Source organism: Saccostrea cucullata, unplaced genomic scaffold (assembly GCF_032062105.1).
Source record: "Saccostrea cucullata isolate Sc308-1 unplaced genomic scaffold, CSIRO_AGI_Scuc_v1 ctg118, whole genome shotgun sequence".
Classification (NCBI taxonomy): domain Eukaryota; kingdom Metazoa; phylum Mollusca; class Bivalvia; order Ostreida; family Ostreidae; genus Saccostrea; species Saccostrea cuccullata.
The window spans coordinates 533,406-557,109 of record NW_026938921.1 but is presented as its reverse complement, the minus strand read 5'-3'; positions in this window follow the sequence as shown (position 1 = coordinate 557,109).

Genomic DNA, 23,704 nt, shown 5'->3' with positions numbered 1-23,704 from the left:
TGTTGACTGCGTTGGTCCAACGTTGGCTACCTAACGTTGGCCCAATGCAAGTTTGCTCATCGGCCCTACGTTGGCAACATGTTGGCCCAACGTTGGCACAACGTTAGCCTATTTTATTACAGCATTTGGTCAACGTTGGCCCAACATTGGCCCAACGTCAATTACCAGCAGTGATTTAATCAACAATGGCCCAACATTGGCCCAACGTACTTTTTGTGTTGGCCCAACAATGGCCCAACGTTTGTTCACCAACATACCATCGGTGGCTCAATGGGGGTCCAGTGTCCGGTACCTGTGTTGGTCAAACAATGGTCCATTATTATTTTACGGATAGTTATTTTTTCAACGTAGGGCCAACAGAGGCCCAACCTATCCTATATAAATAAAGATTTCCATTCAAAATTAATCCATTTTGACAAACATAAATAACTAGCTAATGTTGACAAGAGGCAAAAGAAAAAGTGATAAACTGTACAATTTATTTGTTAGTTTCTAACAAATTCTGTTAAGTTTGCTTCAATATTATAACAATAATTAAACAAAAACATTGCCAAAGCTTATAGAGTTTAAGAATGAATAATAATACGTCTTGCTTTCACGTTTTTGCCTTAAAATGTATTCAAGATGTCGATTTATACTCCACACTTCCTCTGCATCACTTGCTTCTACGATTGACTGGATTCGGCACACAGTCAAATCTAAAACGTTTAATATAATGAAGAAATTTCAATTTCAAACACAATCTTCTTTCAAACATCATCTAACATCATATTCCAGAACCATCCCTTTGTTCACAAAAACTTGTAAAATCCCATAACTATAGAATATATATATATTCACAACACAACTTGGCAATATTTGAATTTCAATATTTATCAATCCCTCTTTTCAGTAAAATATTGTTTAAAGACACAAATAGTATAATCCAAGAGCATTTGAAACGTCATTCTTTAGTCTTGTTCGGATTGCAATTGTTTTTCACATATTCACTTTTTTCCCCATTTTTCCATTTTCTTCCTCCTTCTTCATTGTCATCAATGAACCAGTATGAAGTTCTATATCTGCTGTAAATTAATGCACACTGACACAGCACATTTCCCCGTCTAAGAACAATATATAGCTGTTAAGAAAAGTGAATATATTAATATCTTTGAAAATTGATGAATTTTTTTTTTTTTTTTGATTAACTCATGATGCATTTAACCCTGTTTAAATACAAAAGAATTTACCATTAAACACATCTTACCATATATACTGAAATTTTCTTATCTATTTCATTTCTCGTCATGATATACAATGTAAGATATCATGTCTTTCATATAAACTAAATCATTTTATAAAAGAAGTAGATATAGTTTTCAAATATAATAATACTTTACTTACATTTCTTTTAGGACTTCGCCGTTAGCCGTTGTGTGCATCAATTTTTTAAAATCCCAACCTTACTGTAACTTCCTCTGCATTTTGAGTTTATCAGCCAGCTGTGGGTAATTAAACTTGACAGCTCTCCACATATTTTGGTGTTTTAAATTTGCTGCGACTCTTTCAGTTTTAGCGACTCGCCTAACTTTTGTTTGAATGCAATTATAAAGCTGGCTGGGTTATCTTGATTTATGCGTCATTCACATCCCGTCCCAACTTTTAGTTTTGCCATATTATGCTAACTTTTATTGTTTTATATATTACCAGGTAAACTAATGTAAGAAAAACTTTTATTTAGTCTCCTTTTATAATGACTTTTCGTTAATTGTATACGAGAGAAACAAATCTTACAATTACACTCAAAGTTTAAGGTTAATTAAGATTTCAAAATTTATAAACAGACACTATATAGAGAAGATTTTTTGAGAAGTGGATACTAATAACAGGAAAGTATAATTGTCTTGTAATCAATAAACCATAGTGAGTTTAGTCTCATTGCTATGGTAGAAATTAATGATCTTTTCATAAAAGCCTAGTGTATAACAAACACTGGGCCAACATTAACGTAATGCTCCCAACTCATGCACATCATCCTTTCGTTTGCAATCTATGTTGGCCCAACGTTGGCCCAATGTACTTATTCTAACTATAAAAGAACACTTAAAACAAATACTCAAGCTTACATTGGGCCAACGTTGGGCCAACATACTGCTACCAGATTAAGCTGACAGTTTGGTTAAGGTTGCATTACAAACGTTGGGCCAACAGTGGGCCAACATCCAACTTCATTAGAAAATATAACGAAACGAAATTAGTTGATGTCTCAAACGTTGGGCCAACGTTACTGTATAACCCAACATGGTTGGGTACTAAAGAGGTTATTCACATGTTAACGTTGGTCCAACGTTGGCCCAACATTGTCTTCCCAACGCCAACTAAAGACCAACCGTACAACCTTTAGCCAACGTTGGCCCAACGTAGTCATGCTGTCTGGGGAAATGTTGTTTGAAAGATAAAAGCCGCGGCTAACGCCTCGGCTTTTATATTTCAACAACATTCCTCGACCTCGGAGGTTATTCTCAGACTGCAACATTCACGAAAACGCGGACTTTATTTCTGTTCTACTAAGCAGCTCTAACGTTTAAAGCTAATTCTTGATATTTGATATAGAGCGCAACCTCTGATCTAAAATATGCAACCAGTAAATGATAGAACTGTTACTAAGGATTACAAAACATGTTTTATTTTTATATCAAAGGGTGCGCTCATATTATTTTTCTTCACTGAAAATACTCAAATATACACGTATGTTTACCTTAAAATTCAAGAACATTGCAATTTCACAAAGCCAGTTTTCCAATGTCTGGACTTTAAGGAGAAAAAAATTAATAAGAACTGAACATGCTGAAGGCACTAAGTCTCTATTAATGTTCAAAATTGAACATCAAATGTTAATCAATTAATTAGTATATCTGCAGAGCCATTTCATGCATAAAGTGAACAAGGGTTTTTCAATATTTTGTTTTCCTTCCCTATTAATACTAAAATCAAAATTGGTTGAATTTTAAAGATCTCTGGTTCCATAGATGAAACTGAAAATGTTCAAATGATAGCGCACGGCGGACGATGCACGGCGGACGATGCACGACGGACGACGCATGACGGACAACGCACAACTGACGACGCACGACGGACGACGCACAACGACTGACAAAAAACGGAGAGCAATAGTTCACTTGAGAGACTCATCAAGAGAACTTTTAAGAAATGAATTGATTTTTCAGTCTATCATCTACCCATATCCATTAATTAGAGAGTAATGTATCATACAATAATGTACGTCCAGTGATCGTGCTGTTTTGTTCACTTACTTTTAAAGTACTAAGGATACGAAAACACAAAACAAAAATAACTGGAGCCATTATCAATTCCTTCTCCAAAGCTTTAATTTGTCTTATATATTATTCTAACCCCGGAAGTAAATTTGATTGGACAGCAGGCTCAGCCCATCTCATCTGTCTTTCTTTTGAAAGATGTGTGGAGCATTTTGGAAACTCAGTTTTGAATGGTCATATTTTAAGCGATCAATTAAAAATAATTTAATGTTTTGTTTTTCGATGGTTTTTGTTTTGTTTGTTTGCTTGTTGTTCGTTTAAAGTCCTTGTTAAATAGGTAATAAAATGGAAAAGCACCATCAGATATCAGTGACAGAAGCTTTAATTGTAAATTACAATTAAAGCTAGAAAATAATCTATTTAACAAGCACCAAAAACACTAATAAAATAATCAAAAACGCTATAAGTTCGTTCCTAATTTGAGATTTAACCTTTGTTTGGAGAATTATCCAACGTGTTGTTTTTAGGGGGTTCAGTGTATGTTCTTCCGGTTAAGGTGATAAGTACAAAATTATTTATATGTATATACCTAAATTATATTATATTAGTTTTCAAATAATGAGCTAGGCGCTTTGTAACAATAGTAACTCTTAGGCAAAATTCTGTCAAGTCATTTCCTAACAACCAAAACACTGGATACAGTGATAATTTATTAATTGGATACTTTGTGATAACATGCTATATAATCTTTAATTTTATCCTTACACATAATGGAAGTGTCAGACATGTACCCGTAGTGGTGACATAATACTTGAAAAAGGAATGAACATCTTAGAGGCTAATTAATGATCAGTTCTGCCTACTGAGGGTTTGTGTATTGTTGAACGTCCAAATACTAGTAAAGTATGGAGTACATAATTAACCTTCGTTTGCGCATAAGATGAAATACCAGGTAACAATCCCCGTACGTATGAAACGTAATAGTTAATGAACATATAAAACATTGAGGGATACCACCACGGTCAATTAACACTACCCCCATCTTTGACACTCTCTATATAAACAATTTGCTTAATTTGTCATAAACTTTCGCTTCATTCTTGTCACAATACTATGTTTAAGACTGAACGTGCCATTTTTGGAACTCTTTACAAGTCAAAATTCCTTTTCACGAATTATCGTAAATGTAGTCTAATTTCTTGTATATATTTTTAACTGGTTTTTTTTTATGTTTCTCGCAAAAACATTTGTCTTGTCAGGTAGATAAATATCATATCATGTGTTGTATTAATGTGCCACTCTATCAGTTATCTATAAATAGCCTTACTGATGGCGTTTTCTATAGGGGATTACTGGCAGTATTGCACAGACCAAGTATAAATTGATCCTCTCTCTCTCTCTCTCTCTCTCTCTCTCGTTGAACTTCTTTTAAGTAACAGAACATTTAAAGCACCATTAAAGTATGCTTTTTCTGATTATATTTTACTGAGCGTATTTGAACTCTAAATGAAAGAAAAATGCATGTATAATTTTCTGTAGAATTCACAAATCAGTTGTATGGATTTCATTTGCATGTTTATATTATACCCCTATTAATTTTGTTCATTATATCCCTTCATGCTTAGAATAATTAATTAACCAACATTAAGGGTTGTCCAAAAGAAAGAACATCACAACATTTTTCATATTTTGCTCATTGTTGGAATTTGTAATTATTATGGTTGTTGTTGTTGTTATATTATAAAGTTATTATCTAATTTGCATGTAAAATAGCATTTAATAAATTAAAATTTAAATAAATTTTCTAAGAAAATGATTTGATCTGAGGTACTAATATATCTGTTAAAGGCGTTAATGATAGTAATTTTATGATGTAATTATATGAAAAATACTTTCATAATGTCGAAGAACATCGTTTTTATGTCCTCAGTGTTGTGCTAATTGCGGTATTGCAAGATCAGTTTGATTAAGAGAAAAAAATGTTTAATGAATGTATATATATCATGTCAAAGAGCTTTTATATATACTGTAAATGTATTACTTTGGCAGTGTATTCTTTTTAGCGTTTTTGGCGGAAAGAAACTTCCGTTGTGTTATACGTACGGGCATTGTTACCTGGTATTTCATCTTATGCGCATACGAAGGTAAAGACGGACGTTGTAATTATGTACTCCATACTTTATTTGGACGTGCAGCAATACACAAACCCTCATTAGGCAGAACTGATCATTAATTAGCCTCTAAGATGTGTATCCCTTTTCAAGTATTATGTCACCACTAAGGGTACATGTCTGACACTTCCATTATGTGTAAGGATAAAATGAAAGATTATATAGCATGTTATCACAAAGTATCCAATTAATAAATCATCACTGTGTTTTGGTTGTTAGGAAATGACTTGACAGAATTTTGCCTAAGAGTTACTATTGTTAGATAGCGCTAAATATCTTAAACATATACTAGTATACATCAATAAGAACATTAAGAAATGCGCTAAATCAAATCTACGCTAACTTGTTCAAAAATCAATTTTCGCAAAATATTGTACACGCTAAATATAATACATTAAAGTAGGTCGCGGGCTAACTGCATAAAAATTCTTACGAGAAAACATAACCTGAAAATTTGATGTAATGTTACTTAGAATTTACAGCGTATTACCTGCATTTTTTATACAATTTGCCTACGTAGATTTGATGCTATAGTACTGTAAACGCGGTATAGTTTTTAATCCTTTTTTAGGTCACGTCGTCCGTCGTGTGTCGTGTGTTAACATTTGAACATTTTCAGCTTCTTCTCTATAACCACTGAACCAATTTCAACCAAATTTGGTATACAGCATCTATGGGTGAAGGGGAACAAAAATTGTGAATTTCATGGTCCCCGCCCCCTGGGGCCTGAGGGGTGGGGCCAAAACCACTAAAATTAATGAAATCTTTAAAAATCTTCTTCTTTACTCCTGGACATCAAGCAAGGAAACTGTTGGCATGAATGTAATGAGCATTGAGTCCTCTACCAAAATTGTGAAATTCATGGCCCCAGGGTCAGGGGTTCTAGTGCTAGGGCGGGGCTCTATAGATTATATAGTGAAAATGCATTATTTCTTTGAAAATCTTCTTCTCTGCTCCTGGGTATTAAATAAACTAACTAAGCACATAGTTATGATGAGCAAGAGTGCCTCTTCCAGATTTGTGAATTTTATGGCCCCAGGGTCAGGGGTTCTGGTGTTAGGGCGGGGCTCTATATTTTATATAGTGAAAATGCATTATTTCTTTGAAAATCTTCTTCTCTGCTCCTGGGTATTAAATAAACTAACTAAGCACATAGTTATGATGAGCAAGAGTGCCTCTTCCAGATTTGTGAAATTCATGGCCACAGGGTCAGGGGATCTACTGCTAGGGCGGGGCTCTGTAGATTATATAGTGAAAATGCATTATTTCTTTGAAAATCTTCTTCTCTGCTTCTGGGTATTAAATAAACTAACTAAGAACATAGTTATGATGAGCAAGAGTGCCTCTTCCAGATTTGTGAATTTTATGGTCCCAGGGTCAGGGATTCTAGTGCTAGGGCGGGGCTCTGTAGATTATATAGTGAAAATGCATTATATTTTTGAAAATCTTCTTCTCTGCTCCTGGGTATTAGATAAACTAACTAAGCACATAGTTATGATGAGCAAGAGTGCCTCTTCCAGATTTGTGAATTTTATGGTCCCAGGGTCAGGGGTTCTGGTGTTAGGACGGGGCTCTATAGATTATATAGTGAAAATGCATTATTTCTTTGAAAATCTTCTTCTCTGCTCCTGGGTATTAAATAAACTAACTAAGAACATAGTTATGATGAGCAAGAGTGCCTCTTCCAGAATTGTGAATTTTATGCCCCCAGGGTCAGGGTTCTGGTGTTAGGGCGGGGCTCTATAGATTATATAGTGAAAATGCATTATATTCTTTGAAAATCTTCTTCTCTGCTCCTGGGTATTAAATAAACTAACTAAGCACATAGTTATGATGAGCAAGAGTACCTCTTCCAGATTTGTGAATTTTATGGTCCCAGGGTCAGGGTTCTGGTAGTAGGACAGGGCTCTTTTGATTATATAGTGAAAATGCATTTATTCTTTGAAAATCTTCTTCTCTGCTTCTGGGTATTAAATAAACTAACTAAGCACATAGTTATGATAAGCAAGAGTGCCTCTTCCAGATTTATGAATTTTATGGTCCCAGGGTCAGGGGTTCTGGTGTTAGGGCGGGGCTCTATTGATTATATAGTAAAAATACATTAATTCTTTGAAAATATTTTCCTTTGCTTCTGGGTTTTATGCCAATGTTCCAAGTATATATATATTTATGATGAAGAAAGGTGCATCTAGCAAAGTTGTTTTTTTTATGCCCCCAGGGTCAAAGGGGGGGTTACATAGCCTGAAAATAAATTAATGCTTTGATTACATTTGCAAAATTTTGAAATATGTGGCCCGGGCCATGGGTCAGTGGGTGAGGTGCACAACTGGTTATAAAGTGGAAGTGCATTTTCTCTTTGTTACTCTGATCTATCTCTGGGTATTAAGTAAATAGAGTAAGCATGCTAAGTTAATAATTATGATAAGCAATGGTGCCTCTTTCAAAATTGTAAATTTTGAATTTCATGGCCTCCGGTTTAAAACATGAACCAAATATAATTGTTTGAAAGTTGTTGCACAATACTCAGGTGACCTATAAGGCCCGTGGGCCTCTTGTTTACGCTTTACTATTGAAATGTATGAAAAAAATGACGTTTTTCAGGCAATTTTGTGAGAATAGTTTCTTTTAAAAAGGTTGAATAACGTTTTTAAAATGTAGACGAATTAGTCAGGAATTTCAAAATATCAAGATGAGGTACAATCAAAACTATTGATATAAAAAAATCAGTATATCTTCTCGCTAGATTTTTTTGCTAAATAATTTCAAAGTATGCTTTTATATTACTAAAATGTTGCGTTTACGGCGTTATTTATGTCTACAACGTCATTTGTTGAACGTAGTCACGTTTACAGCACGAATATAAATATTTTGACATTTGGAATATGCAAGATCTAAAAGGCGACATAGATGCAAAACTTAATTCTATTCATCATTCAACTTATTGCGAATACATAGGATGACCAGCAACTTATTTTCACCATTGATAGTATTGTGAAATTCATATTCTGCTTACAGAGTCAAAATGAACGGTATAAACATTCCTCTCGCACGAGAATCAACATGCAGCGACAACACCGCGAGTGATAAAATATTAGTTCCTGTATTTTTAGGTAATTCATGGTTAACAGGATTTCAAGAATAAAACATAAATTTGATCACTTTATTCGAAAACGGTAAAGAAAAACCATCCAGATGCTGGGGAAAATACGGGGGGGGGGGGGGGGGTTGGGGGGGGGGGGTTTACTTGCAATGTTCTTTCTATATTAGTCGCAAGCTAGTATATGGGCTTAACTCTTAAACATTTGTTAATTTCGAATTTTCTTATTCAAATGCCCATATGTAAAATGTAAAATACTTGCATTTAGCTTTTACATTTAGAGCTTTTGTTTTAAAAATTTTAAATATAGAAAAAAAATACTTCTAAATTGTTTACAGTGTCATATAGGTCTTACAGTCCAAGTGTTTGTATAATATTGGTTTTTGGATGCATTTCACAGTTTATTAGCCAGCAAAGCAAGGCAACTACACGAGATTTAAATACATAATAACCAAATAATAGATGATGATAATAAAAAAAAAAAAACAGGAAAATACATGTATTAAATTTAACGCGTTTTAGTGTTGAGGATTGATTCCATCCTGAAAATTATAAGCATATTTTCGCCCCGGCTTTGATTAATAGTCATGATGCAATACGCATGTTCCCTTGAGTTGCAAATAACGTGCGCAAATACAACCCCTCAAGTTTTCCGCTAAACAATTTTATTTAATTCTTTCTTTCTGCATACCATAACTTTTCCGCTGACTTATTCTGATTCTGATTAGCAGTTTAGTAATACTTACAATATAAATTATTCCTTTCATTTGGTATTGTATTTAATTTGTCCTATGGCATTACATATAATCACATCAGAATTCAGACTGAAATTTAATTATAAAACATGTACGAGGTTTACGTACAATAGCATGCACTTTGTTTTAATCTACTTGTCGTACAGACTTGAAGTCATTTGCAGAGAATAAAACGAGAAACAACGCAACGTTGCCTTTGTGACGTAACTGACTTCATAATCAAATGTGCACAAAACATCAGCTCGAATCGTCGAAATTGTGTACCAAAATTGATGACAAAAGCAAACCCGCGACCTACCTTAACAGTATATATACGTTTCATCTTTTCTAAACCCCTGATTCTTAATCTTAAGAAAAATTTAAATGCACCCGCCCAATTTTCACCATTTCTTCAGTTATTTCTCCTGGAAGAGGACGAGGCCCTTCATTTGAACAAATCTGAATCCCCTTTAACCATGGACTGTGTGCCAAGTCGGAAAATCTCACTTTGAGTAAAATATGGAGTAAAGATCCATTTTTGTCGAATATGAGAAAAGGATATTTTTACAATCTTTAGTGTGTGCATGCTATCTAACAGGCAAATAACTAAAAACTTCGTTAGATCAAGTTGTGGAGATTTTACAAGAAATATATATTAATCGTAGATGAAATATTTTAGTTAGTGTAATTGCAAGGTTTTATCTTAATATACTTGTAGGATAATTAGAGGCTTAAAATACGAGATTGGTTGTTCATTTTTCATAAGAGCGTTTTCTTGGCCTGTGTGCCTCTTTTTGATGTTCCCTAAGAACGTCTGATGGTACCATGGCTTTAAATTAAAGCTAAACACGACTCGTAAATAGGCATACGCCATTATATTTCCATTTCTATTTTTTTTTCTCTGCGATAACTCTTTGAAAGTTGTCGGAGTTTATTTCTTGATAATTCTGCCGGAATGTAAATTAGGCAGGTCGTTAGGTCAGGAGCTAAGGAGGCCTAAAATGCATGCAAATCTCGTGCGTATCTGTCTCTGTGTCTGACGCTAAGGAGGCCAACTATGCATGTAAATCTCGTGCGGCTGCCTAGGTGTTTGACGTCATTGGGCGAGGACTATTGAAATTGGCATGGAAGTCCTCGTGTAATTTAAGTTTATATCTACATTTTTAAAGTCTAAATCTACCATTTTATTTCACAATGAAATGAAAATATAAGGAATCACTGTCTAGTTAGGAGAGTATGCCAGGGACATCAACAATAGTGGGAAACATGGGGTAATTTTAGCATAACGGGCTTCAGGCAGGTCCCTGGTATACTCTCCTAACTAGACAGTGATTCCTTAATTATTTCCATTTCTATTTTTCTTTCTCTGTGATAACTCTCTGAAAGTTAGCGGAGTTGATTTTTTGATAATTCTACCAGAATGTAAATCAGGCAGGTCGATAGGTCAGGAGCTAAGGACGCCTAAAATGCATACAAATCTCGTGCGCATCTGTGTCTTTGTCTGACGCTAAGGAGGCCAACTATGCATGTAAATCCCGTGGGGCTGTCTTTGTGTTTGACGAAAATGGTCGAGGGCTGTTGAAATACTGGCATGGGAGTCCTCCTGTAATTTTAATCTATGTCTATATTTTTAACTTTTATTTCACAATGAAATGGAAATATAAGGAATCACTGTCTAGTTAGTATAGTATGTCAGGGACAGAAAATGATTCCTGAATTCGATATCATTATCTACGATACATCAACACCAGGGTATACTCTTCAGATCCGTCACACCTGACTGCTTTATTGTCATGGGTATCGGCGTGGAATGCCCACCCGTGTTCGTGCTGGTGTATCTTACTTTCCTGCATTAGACGAAGTACAATGAAGCGCATTGAAGTGGTAAAATTTTCCGTTCGAATGGAACGTTTTGAGCTATCTTTAGAACGTTTATTGTCATCTTAGGACACGCCCATTTCTTTAAAAATGGATAAAACGGTCAATTTCTTTATTCGAATACCTGTTGAACAGGTTTTTCATAAATATAATAGCCAATCAAATTGACGGTCTAAATAAACACCGAGTAAACGCGTGTTCGACCGAAACATGTGTCGTGGTAACTTAAATAGACATAATAAGTTCAAAAATATCTACATATTCGTTGCAATTTGAGTTTTACAGAAGCGGGGAGTCTCTAACTGTCTCTTCTAATTTTTTGAAGCTCTATTTAAGTGTCACTTATGTTGCTTGTCGCGAAGTATGGGGTGTCCTAAAACATTACGGCGAATATTTCTTTGTCGTTTCTAAAAATATGGGCGTGTCATTATGATATAATTGACGTTCCAAACATGACTCAGAACGTTTCATCCAAACGGAAAATTTTACCACTTCAATGCGCTTCATTGTATTACGTTATCATTGTCGCTACCGAGTGCTGTATAAATATACAGTTTTTTCAATGGGTGGCACTGTAGCTCTCCGGTCTGTCAAAATATTTTTTCGGAGAGCTACAGTTCTGCAGCTACACCGGTGTCGACTGATTATATTGAAAAGAGAATAAGTCTTAACCGTTAACGGGGTCTGCAGATATAGAGATTCTCCGAGCTAAAATGGCGGACACATTCCTTTTACGAATCGAATTCAGCTTTATGAATTCAATCGTGAAAAATATCCTTGAGAAAGGTACATTGTGCATATGTGAACATGAATTTTGCTATGATCTAAAACCTTCAATAATCACAAAGATAAACTTTATCGATTAAACATTCTGATTAATATTGATAACTAAAAATTTTATTCTGCAAAGAAAAAAAATTGAGACTTGTCTTTTTCAGGAAAGTAGTTTTTAGAAATCTTATAAAACTTCTTAATATGTTCTGCGTATTTTTATTAAGAGGAGTCCATCGATAAGTAGTAGCGTTATTAGCTAATACATTACAGATATTGCCAGAAAATATAACATTAATTTATCGATACACAGGTGTTACACAGGTGCTTTATAACAAACATTTTTATGAACTGAATATAAAACTCGTATAGGAATATTATCAATATTGCTAGGGAGTAAAGCTTCCCCCCTTTTCGTGAACAATTAAACACCTATCCCCGAGTCTTTAAAGTGTTTCATTACCTCTAAAAGGGCAGGTATGTTATTTAACCGCTGTGATGTAAGTTTTTGTAATAAGTGCTAATGATATTGTTATTCTCGGGCTTGAGGTCCTAGAGAAATTCATTATAAATAAGTTCGTGAAAATAATGTACTCTAATGAATAGTCACCAATTATTATGCATAAATTCTTTTGCTCTCCTTATGTAAGTTTTTGCAAAAATATTCCCAGTTAACCATGTTTCAATAGTACTTGGCTAATGCATACCCAAAACAAGAAAAACAAACTTCGATTTAATTACGAGAAAATATGTAACATCTTCCTATATTTATAATTAGTTATTAAAGATTTTGGTCAAAACACGAAAAATACTGACAAAGATGGACACAAATAATACAAAGGGGGGAACGTTAGTTTTACAACAGGAAGTTGTGCCTTTCTGTATAGGGTTTGTGATAAGCATGACAAATCTTTTGGCAATTATTATTCTTATTCAATGTAAGAAGATGATGGCCCCCATACGGATTATGTCGGTTAATCTAGCTGCCACGGATCTAATGACTGGACTGACTATTCTTCTGGATTCATTTTTGACACCGGTCTTACCAGAAGAACTGTGCAGGCTTCTTCTTTATCTGTACTCTGTTGGTGTTATCGTGTCTTTTGCAACAATTACGGTAATGTTGATTGACCGCTTTATAGCCCTCTTTTCTCCATTCAGATATAACATTTATCTAAACAAAGAGAAATTCCCTTTCTTTATATCTATCATATGGGTGACGGGAGTAGTTTTAACCATTATAAACTACCATGATGGATTTGTAATATATGAACTAAAGGACACGACGGTCTGTACCAATACATTTATGAATGGAAACATTGGAAAAACCATACTTACGATTATTTTTATTCTTTTATTAATCGTTGATGTCCTTCTATACTTACTGATGTTTATCAAGATTTACCAAATATCACGTGCAACTCGAGGCTCGGAGTTTCTGAAAGGACGAAAGCAATTCATGCACCAAGCCAGAGTTCTGATAAAACTCTCGGCGATCACTGGGACCTTTTTGGTTCTGTATACGCCTCAGATTGTTCTGAACTTGATTTCCATTGTCATCACAAGTTTTTCAGAAATGCAAAAAATTGTAATTACGTTGCAGAGTTTGGCGGGATTTTTAATTCTCTTGAATTCTTTCCTAAATCCTTTTTTGTATGTTTGGAGATATAGGGAATGTAAGTACAGTTTTTTGTTGATCGTTTGCTATTGCAGCAGAGAACGGCGTGAAAAATATATTAACTTAAAGAAGCAATTTTTCGTTTCTTTTCTAGAGGTTTCAAGTACAAGGGTTATGAGCAAATAGTGGGCTATGAATATTTATGTTCTAGGAATGGGTTAATTTTGTAAAAATTATGTTTAGGAAATATACATTATCATCACGTATTTATGTAGACATAAACATGTATTGCATAATATTTAACAACTCAATATATAATCTTTTAAAAAGACGTTAAATATTTAAATAAGATTAAAAATTAAGTAATGTTTCACTGTAGAGTACAGACTTTTTCTTTCTGGAAGTGTAGTGACACTTGTATACTTGAACGTTAGTTAATTTAAGCGGTTATCAAACAAACAAAAATTCACAAAGAAGCTAAAATATATTATCAAGAAATATTTACTGACAATTAAAAAGATAACCATGAAAAAGTTGTAAAAAAAATGCGTTAGAAGGATATCTTATTACTACAGATTTCAGGTTTGTTTACTTTACTTTATATTAGTTTACATAAACGAAGTTGACAAAATCTTGAAATCTTTCACTTTTTTTTTTCGGAAGGAAGCAAATATTTCATTTCAGCATAAGTTCATATCTATATATCTCAACATTCAGTGATCTTGTGAGAAAATAATATATTTAGGGTTTTTTTTAATGATATTAATTCGTTTATAAATTAAGCACTCACTGATATGTACATGTAAAGAATTCAAACACTTTTCTGAGAGTTTTTATATACATGTACTAGTATGTTTAATTTTCTAAGCACACAAGTGTTTAAATTCTGAACACTTCCTCATACCAGAGTGAAAATTTACTGTGAAATGACATTTTCGTGGTGGCAAAATTTTCGAGGTTCGGGGAAAAATATTTGCAATGTGGGGATTTGATTTCCTGGTTAGAGAAGGGGTTGTAATGGTAATTAATTTTCAGATTTCTTGGTGAACATGAATTCGTGGGTAAAATTTGGACTACTCCTTGGCAAACTTGGTATACTTTCACTCCTTTTGCTTTTATTTTAAAAATTCTGATTGTATTTTCTTATTTGACATTAAATTTATATTTATTTATTTTTAAAAATATCTGATGAGTCGGTGTTCTGTTTGAAAATGCAAGGTTTGCACTGAAAAGGTCATTTATTAATAAATAAATGACGACGAAGCAACATGAATACATGACTGTACGTAAATACAAAACTTAAGTTTACAACATTTTGCAGAGAGATTAATTAAGCATGATTATTTGTATTCTGTATATTCATTTTACTTTTATTGCATATAATAAATTTTTATAGTTTAATTTTTCATTTACATTTTGTATTATTATACTTTCATGTTAAATGCTAAAATCTGATTGGTTTAGACGCAGTTAACAATCCGTTCGATTACCCTGAGCCTTAGCAACACACGTGACAACGGGTAACACAACGGTAATGCCACATGCGTGGAAATTATGCGCGTACGGTTCACCGTAGAATTCTCAAAACGTCAATTGTGCGTTTGAAAGAACCGGAATTAAATTGACGTCAATAAAAGCTTTCGTCCGATATAGCTTACTTGAAAACAACAAACGACAGACGATACATGCTTGCGAGTGTAGAAAACATGCTTGCGAGCCAGAAAAAACAAAACTTTATATGATAAATGACTCTAATTCGAGTATCAAACAAACAGAAAGGAGATTAGTGAACCGGTGAGTGTGAAAGCTTTCTATTCATGAACGTAAAGACGATCGACGTTTTTTTTTTTTTTTTTGCTGACGTCCTAAATCAATAAGACATTCAGTATAATAAAATAAATGGTGCCTGTTTTTAACGGGTAACATTTGAAATTGACACCCCTGTAAAAAACCAATAGATTTTGTCAACCTCCGCTGACGCGTCGGTTGACGATCGTTTTCCTTAAGAGTTGTAAACCATATTTACAGAATGTTAAACTGTATTTATCAGATAATCTGTTTTTCGATAATGTGTTCCATTTATAGTGTATACTTCTACATTTGTTTTGCATAATTTTAAATTTGTATCGCAAACTTTTTTATTTGGATTTTATAATATTTCATCTACATTCAATAATACTTCATCAATATCGAATAATACTTTATCTTCACCTTCATTTGTAATGTAGATGTTTCGCTGTGTATTGTCCACTTCTACAATATAAATGGAAAATTAAGAAATAAAATGAAAAAACATTTGTTACACACTTAGTAATAAATACAGGATTTTTGCATATGCGATATGCCTGACGTCACAATAGCCGTATCAGCCTTGCAGGGCTGATATGGATTTGCAGGGCTGATATAGGTTATCAGATCTGCAGGGCTGATACGGATCAATATCACATCCTTAGTAAATTAAACCACAAAAAACAGTACTTGTGGTCATACACAACTTTTGGTGGGTTCATATTCTCTTAATTTTAACTTTTTGAAAATAAGATTAATCTTAATTTACAAATAATAGATTATTTTCAAATGCACCTCATATATTATATTTAATATTGTGGTAATAAACAAACCCAAATTCTCTGTGTTCAATTTCCATGTACATATGTATGTAAAAAGTCCATTTCATGATTATTTACTTATTTTTTAATGTCAACTTAATATATGCTGTATTTTATTAAAATGTAATAAACAAATTTAAAATACCCTTTCCACATCACAATTTGTATCAGCCCTCTTCAATATCAGCCCTCAGGCCTTCGACCCTCTGGCTGATATTGTTTTCTTTGAAAGAGTATGTTTTTAAATATGGAAAAGGGTATGTATTATTCTCTATATAATTCAAATGAAAAGGTAAGCAATACAAATGTAAAATTATTGAATAAAATTGAAATATCATAGAATTTAAGTTAAATAAAATAATAAATTCTGTGACCTTGTTATTTGTGCGGCGTGTGAAAAGTTGCAACATATTTTATAAAATAAATTAATTACTTTTTGTTTATTTTATCAAAATGATTTTCAATTCGTGTTATATATCTTTCCATTGCAATTCTTTAATTTTTTTGTTTGCATTGTATATTTTTCTTTTGCATTTTAGCTCATCCGAACTGAAAGCTCAGAAAGCTTAAATTTTGATCCCAACTTTTTTCGTCCCGTGGGGATCCTTTTCATATTTTCAGACCCCTTCTTGTCGTAAAAGGCCAATTGGCCAATTTCAACCAAACATTCCACAGAGCATCCTAGGTTAACGCGGACAAGATTCTTTATTTTAACAAACTTGAACCAGTTTTATTCTGCTGTTTTTTGGCAATGGTGACGTCTCCATATTCAGTGAAATTTTGTGAGAGGGAGGTTTTTAACTAAGAATCAATCAATCAACTGATATTCAACGTTTAAACAACGTTGTGTGCATGCTGGGCAGTTAGTAACGTACTTTTAAAAACCTTCTCTCCTACAAGTTAAATTAAGAAGTCCAGATCAAACTCGATTAATTAAAAGCAAAAATACAATCAATTACCAGAGTACCTGGTGCCATCTTCAATTCTAATTGTTGTTCCATAACCTGTATTTAGGAATATAATTTTGTGAATTAAAATTAATTCAAAAAGTTATTGAAAACTTTAAAAAAAAAAAAAAGAAGATATTATTATGCATGAGAAATAGATTTCTTTCTTGCTGTTAAAACATTAGATGTGGTGACAGGTGCCATGATGAAAGTTAATTGAATTTGTTTTGTTTTTTTATGACTTCATCCGTCGTGTGCTTTATATTTTAATCATGAATACATAAATTTAAAAATTCTGATTTTATTTTTTATATAAAAAAAATTTAATAAATATTTTTAAAAAAAATATTAAGTTCATTTTTGATATCAAATTAATTTTTGACATATAATTTTTCAGATTAGAAGAAGATTGCTTTCTATGTGTATATAAAATCACAATGAAATGTACGTCAAGTCGATTGAATTTGTTTGGAGCTAATAACAACTCTTCAGTTTCCCTTTCACTTTTTTGTTAATTAACGATATGTCCATTTAGCATAAGTTCATATCAGATATATCTCAACATTCAGTGATCTTGTATCGAATATATTTAGAGAGGTTTTTAATGATATTAATTCGAAAAGTGTGTATGTACATGTAAAGAAATTGAAACACTTTTCTGAAAGTTTTTATATATGTTTAATTTTCATAAACCAAGTGTTAAATTCTGAACACTTACATCTTTTTTCAGAATACCAATATGTACTGTAAAATAACATTTAAAACAGGGGAGCAAAATTTTCAAGGTTCGGGGGAAAATATTTGCTATGTGGGGATTTGATTTCTTGGTTAGAGAAGGGGTTGTAATGGTCATTAATTTTCAGATTTCGTGGTGAACATGAATTCGTGGATAAAATTTGGACTATACTCCTTGGCAAACTTGGTATACTTTCACTCCTTTTGTTTTTATTTTAAAAATTCTGATTGTATTTTCTTATTTGACATTAAATTTGTATTTATTTATTTTTAAAAATATCTGATGAGTCGGTGTTCTGTTTGAAAATGCAAGGTTTGCATTGAAAAGGTCATTTATTAATAAATAAATGACTACGAAGCAACATGAATACATGACTGTAAGTAAATACAAAACTTAAGTTTACAATATTTTGCAAAGATATTAATTACGCATAATTATTTGTATTCTGTATATTTATTTTACTTTTATTGCATATGATAAATATTTATAGTTTAATTTTTCATTTACATTTTGTAATGTGTTCCATTTATATTGTATACTTCTACATATGTTTTGCATAATTTTAAATTTGTATCGCATACTTTTTTATTTGGATTTTATAATATTTCATCTATATTCAATAATACTTCATAAATATCGAATAATACTTTATCTTCACTTCATTTTTTTGTAATGTAGAGGTTTCTCTGTGTATTGTCCACTTCTACAATATAAATGGAAAATTAAGAAATAAAATGAAAAACATATCATTCAAATGAAAAGGTAGGCAATACAAATGTAAAATTGAAAATATCATAGAATTTAAATAAACTGATAAATTCCTTGACCTTGTTATTTGAACGTTGCAACATATTTTTTTTAAAATAAATTAATCATTTTTTTTATTTCATCAAAATGATTTTCCATTCGTGTTATATATATTTCCATCGAAATTCTTTAATTTTTTTGTTTGCATTGTATATTTTTCTATAGCATTTTAGCTAATTTGAACTGAAAGCTCATAAAGCTTAAATTGTGATCACAGTTTTTCCGTCGTCTCTCTGTAAGCTTTTCATATTTTCGACTTCTTCTCCAGAACCAATTGGCCAATTACAACCAAACATTCCAAATAGCATTCTAGGGTAAGTAAAAGTGGTTCAAGTTTGTTAATATAAGTATCTTGTCACGCGTTTATAGCCTATCAAATTAATTTTTAAAAATAGTGAAAATTTGGTTGAATCTTTTAAAAACCTTCTAATCACAGAATTACATAGGATTGTATGGACAAATCGTCTGACAAAGAACAGCAAATACATCTTTCTCTCATACTGTTGTGGAATGAAACATGTAGATATAACGAACTCTATTCAATATCAAAAGAAAAAAAATAAACAATAGGAGCAGAGCAAACACGGACCTCCAAAACATTAGATGTGGGATGAGGTGCCATGGAGAATTGAGGATCCCCTGCCGACCTGTCACACTCGGCGTGTGCTCCTTGCCGTGATCGGGAAATAACGGGAAAATCCATCGTCAATTCAGTGTAAAAATAATGGACTAACAATTAGTATGAAAAACGTCAGTCAGCATTTGAATCAATGATAGATTGTATTTGCTGACAAGGTCAATATATCAACCATAGAACTTACGAAATGATGACTACCGCTGATATTCTTGTTTCATCAACTTGTTTGTCAGTAGTTTAACATTTTTTTTTGGAAATTGTTCATATGTAAGGCAATTGCTCCTGCGTATCGAATCAATAGAGAGAGGTTTACCCAGTATGCAGGTGAAAAGTGTATATAGCTGCATAAGTAAAGGAAATTGACGACTGAAAAGTTAAATCCATCACGTTTATCATAAAACTTTATGTTTAATTACTATTTACATTTTTTTCTAGTGAAATATTCAAATACAAAACAGGTGTGTAAGACTCTCGGTGTGGTACCTTTTATTTCAAGCTCACCAGGATTTATCTTATCGACATACGTATGGAATAATAAACAATTGTTTTCATTGACAATACATCATCGAGATATCTAAGTAAATGTAAAGTTGAAGGCCACAGAAAGTGTTTGTTTTTCTTCTCACGAATAAGATTTTGAACAAATCCTCTTCGTATGAATACAAAAATAGGTCTACCAATCTGGTCACAGTTGGTAAATATGGAAAGTCCAATAGATTGCAAGACCAAAGAATCTCAAGCATCTTTTTGATATCAAATTCAGAGTACTTGTGTATACAATCAGAGAACCAAAAATAAAGATTATGGCTTTTCAACCTATATACAAAAAATCCCACTTAAATTAATGGACTTTAATTTACCTTGAAATAGGTTGTATATACCGTTGAAAAGCCAAGATGCTTTATTTTTGATTTTGGTAAAATGTTGTGATTTTAAATTTTCTAGAAGTTCCTCGAAAATTTAAAAAATTCACATCTTATTTACACCACTTCTCGGATATACTGAGTAATAGCATTGTTGCATAGCACTTCTGTTGTACTTCTGTAGTTTCTTTTTTCACTACTATCTATATTTTAGTAAAGAAAAAAGCTTAGTTGAAGATTTTCTCAAACCCACTTTGTATCCTTGTAAGGATTTTTACAAAGTTTCGAAATTCAATATATAGATAAGTATGGAAACTCAATTTCGTTGTTGGGAATATTAAAAATATTCAAAACTGACAAATGAGTTTGAAGAATTTCCTTCTTAGACAGGGAGCTAAGCGTATAAGAACACCAGAGCCATAGTAATATTGATATGAAAGCATCGATCCTCAAATCAGTTAGTGTAGATTTCGATACTGTGAAATCACTAATTTTCATGTGATTGAATTTTCTTTGAGGTATGGATCGAGAGACCCACGAATTTATATCCGCCATGAAATGTAAAATTTCATAAGCATTTATTAGCTAAACATTTTCAACCCTGAAATCAAATCCTCACAAACCAATACTTTTTCCTCAAAATTTTGAGAATTTGACCCCATGAACTTATGTGATTTTACAGTATGTTCAAATCATGAATCCAGGGAGAAGGATGAGACCACACTGGAGGATCAAAGTTTTACATCGAAATACAGAGAGAAAAATCTTACCAAGAAAAGCTAACACTTGTTTTCATGCATGTATTAGATTCAGATTTGTTCAAATCATGACCCCTCCGGTAGGATGGAGATGTGGGAAAACAGAAATTAGTTAGGCACTGAAAAGTTTGAATAAATATTCAGAAGTTGTCAAGCCCCACCTCCAAAAGTGATAATTTTAATAAACCAGCTTACATACATATATAGTAATGAAACTTATCTGACTTTCCTGTTTTTGAGATGTTAAATGATTTTTCCCCAATACATTCCCATGTAAAACTTTAATGGCCTAATTTAACCCAAACCTATCCTGTGGATCAAGATTTGAACACAATTAAATCTAAAATACATAAGGATATTCTCTTTCAAATAAGATAAAACATGGTTGCGCTGCATGTTCTTGAGAAAAAGGTTTCTAAAGATAATCCCTAATATTCCTATGTGTTATTTCAGTATGGCTCTGGCCAAACCATACAAACATATAGCCCATCAGCACTTAAGTGTAGATCGATACCCCCACCCACCCCCAAGCTCCTTCCCACTTTTTTTTTTAATCGTAAGAGCTTATTTCTCAAATTTCAAATTTCGCCATCAGTCACGTCCATATGTTGTTTCTCTATGCAAGCAGATTGTACACTTTTTACATTTAAACAATGACCTTGTCGGTATAATTTAAATACCTTGCAAGTCAAACCTCTAAACGAAAAAAAAAAAATCTGCTTGCATAGAACGACATTTGGACGTGATGGGGATTTTTTAAATAGAAATTATTAGCTATGGCTTCCATTTCTTATAAATTACAGTTGGGAGGTGGGGGTGGGTATAGATCCACACTTCAGGTGTACGTGACATGATAGAATAGCAACTGTTAAAGAAATCTGACTGTAGAGGTGATATTTTTCAGTGGATATAAATATTAAGATAGTCGTTGCGGCATTTATTAATTTAATTCATCTGAGAGGCACAAAAAATCAATTTCTTTGCACAATAGTTGAAGTGTTGCATGCAAGAACTCAACTGAAAAGAGGAGCATACATTTGAATTATTAAGTACATCAATTAAACAAAAAAAAAATTATAAGAGGCATTCAATCATTTTTATCTTTTAATAGTGATTTAATATAAATAGTAACTGAAGGCAATTGCATACACAAGAGATATATGTGCTGGCAACAACAACAAATAATAGTTTTTGTAAAGTATTGAGATACATAAAATCACTGCAGAAACTTAAGTAAAATAATTATTTCATTTTTTTCCTTAAATATGCAAGTGACTGTTTATTACTTGAGCTTACAGGTCTATCAAGTAAAAGATTTTAGGCATTTTTTTAAGAGGGCTGGTTGGTTGTGGCGATTTTTAGAAAATATTGATCTCCTTTAGAAGAAAAGATCCATATAAAGATACATGTATACAAAAATGATCAAATTTTAAAACTAAAATATATGTATTTTTTCTCTGCCAAAAGATGGTTGACAGCTTGAGATATCATATCTTAAAAATTAAAGTTATATCTGATGGTTAATTTGTTGGCCCCAAGCCTCCTTAAAGAAGATTTCAGTGAAAATGTAAACAATTATTAATTTTTGAACACAGGAATAATACAATTTTCCATCTTATATACCTAAGTCTCAAAATGATGGCTTGTTAAAAGAAATAGATTTGAAGTTTTACATATATGATATTACCCTTTCTTTTGATTTAAACATCAAAAGTGACAAAACAAGGTTTTATTTTAATCTTGATTTTTTTTTCTTATGTATTGAATGATATTCAATACATAATGTTCATAAACATAACATGAGAGATTAATGTATTAACATAATGTAAGTCAATCAAAAAAGAAATACTCAAAAGTATTCTTGGTATTTGTGACAGATCATTAAGTCTTTTCCAAGGGTCAAAAGTGAACACAATTGGCAAGGAAATTCATAATAAAGACAATTAAAAGACAATCAATAATTATTTAGCGCTTAGTCTAATATATGGAGTGTTAATTAAAGAATAAGAAACTTGGATGAAAATTCTCTAGTAGATCTAACTGAGAAAGTTAGGGGGAAAAAATATGCAACCTATAAATTTTATTACCGATCAAAAATACCTATTTATGCTGAAAAATTAATGCAAGAATAAAAGCAAACCTCTTTTTACAGAGAAAGTTATACATTGCCCATCAAAAAAACCCTCTCATGAAAATCTCATGCTTACAAATCACACTTTAAATAATATATAGCCAAACTTTGTTATCTCGAACTCAAAAGGATCAAGGAAAAATCTCGAAATTATCAGGGAAAAACTTTAATAATAAGGAGTTGGAACCTCCAAATCATTTTGTTACTGTAAATTACATTTTCTTATTCATGAAAACTTAATTTTTGCATAATTTTGTGAGACAGTAGCTTGCAAAAATTTACATGTAATAGCATTCCTTAAGATTTTATGAAGCAAAAACCATAATTTCATAAAAATTTTGTCCACTAATAAAGAGTTGATGGCAATCCTGAAAATAAGGTGTCACAAATATTTGGTGATCTACAGTATATATCCAAGATAATCAAGATAAAACAGTGTTCAATATATCAAAGTTCAACTTTATAAACCAAATTATTAAGTAACCCTTCTGTGTGTTTAATTACATTAAACATGCTATATACATAAATATTATTATTATGCATGTAACAACATCTACAGTAGCATCTGATAATATCAAAAGGTATAACAACTCTCAAATTATAACAATAATCTGATAGTACTGAAAATAACACTGTCTTTGTGCAAGCCTTGCTTTTTCATGAAATTTTGATAAATTTTCTGCATTAAAA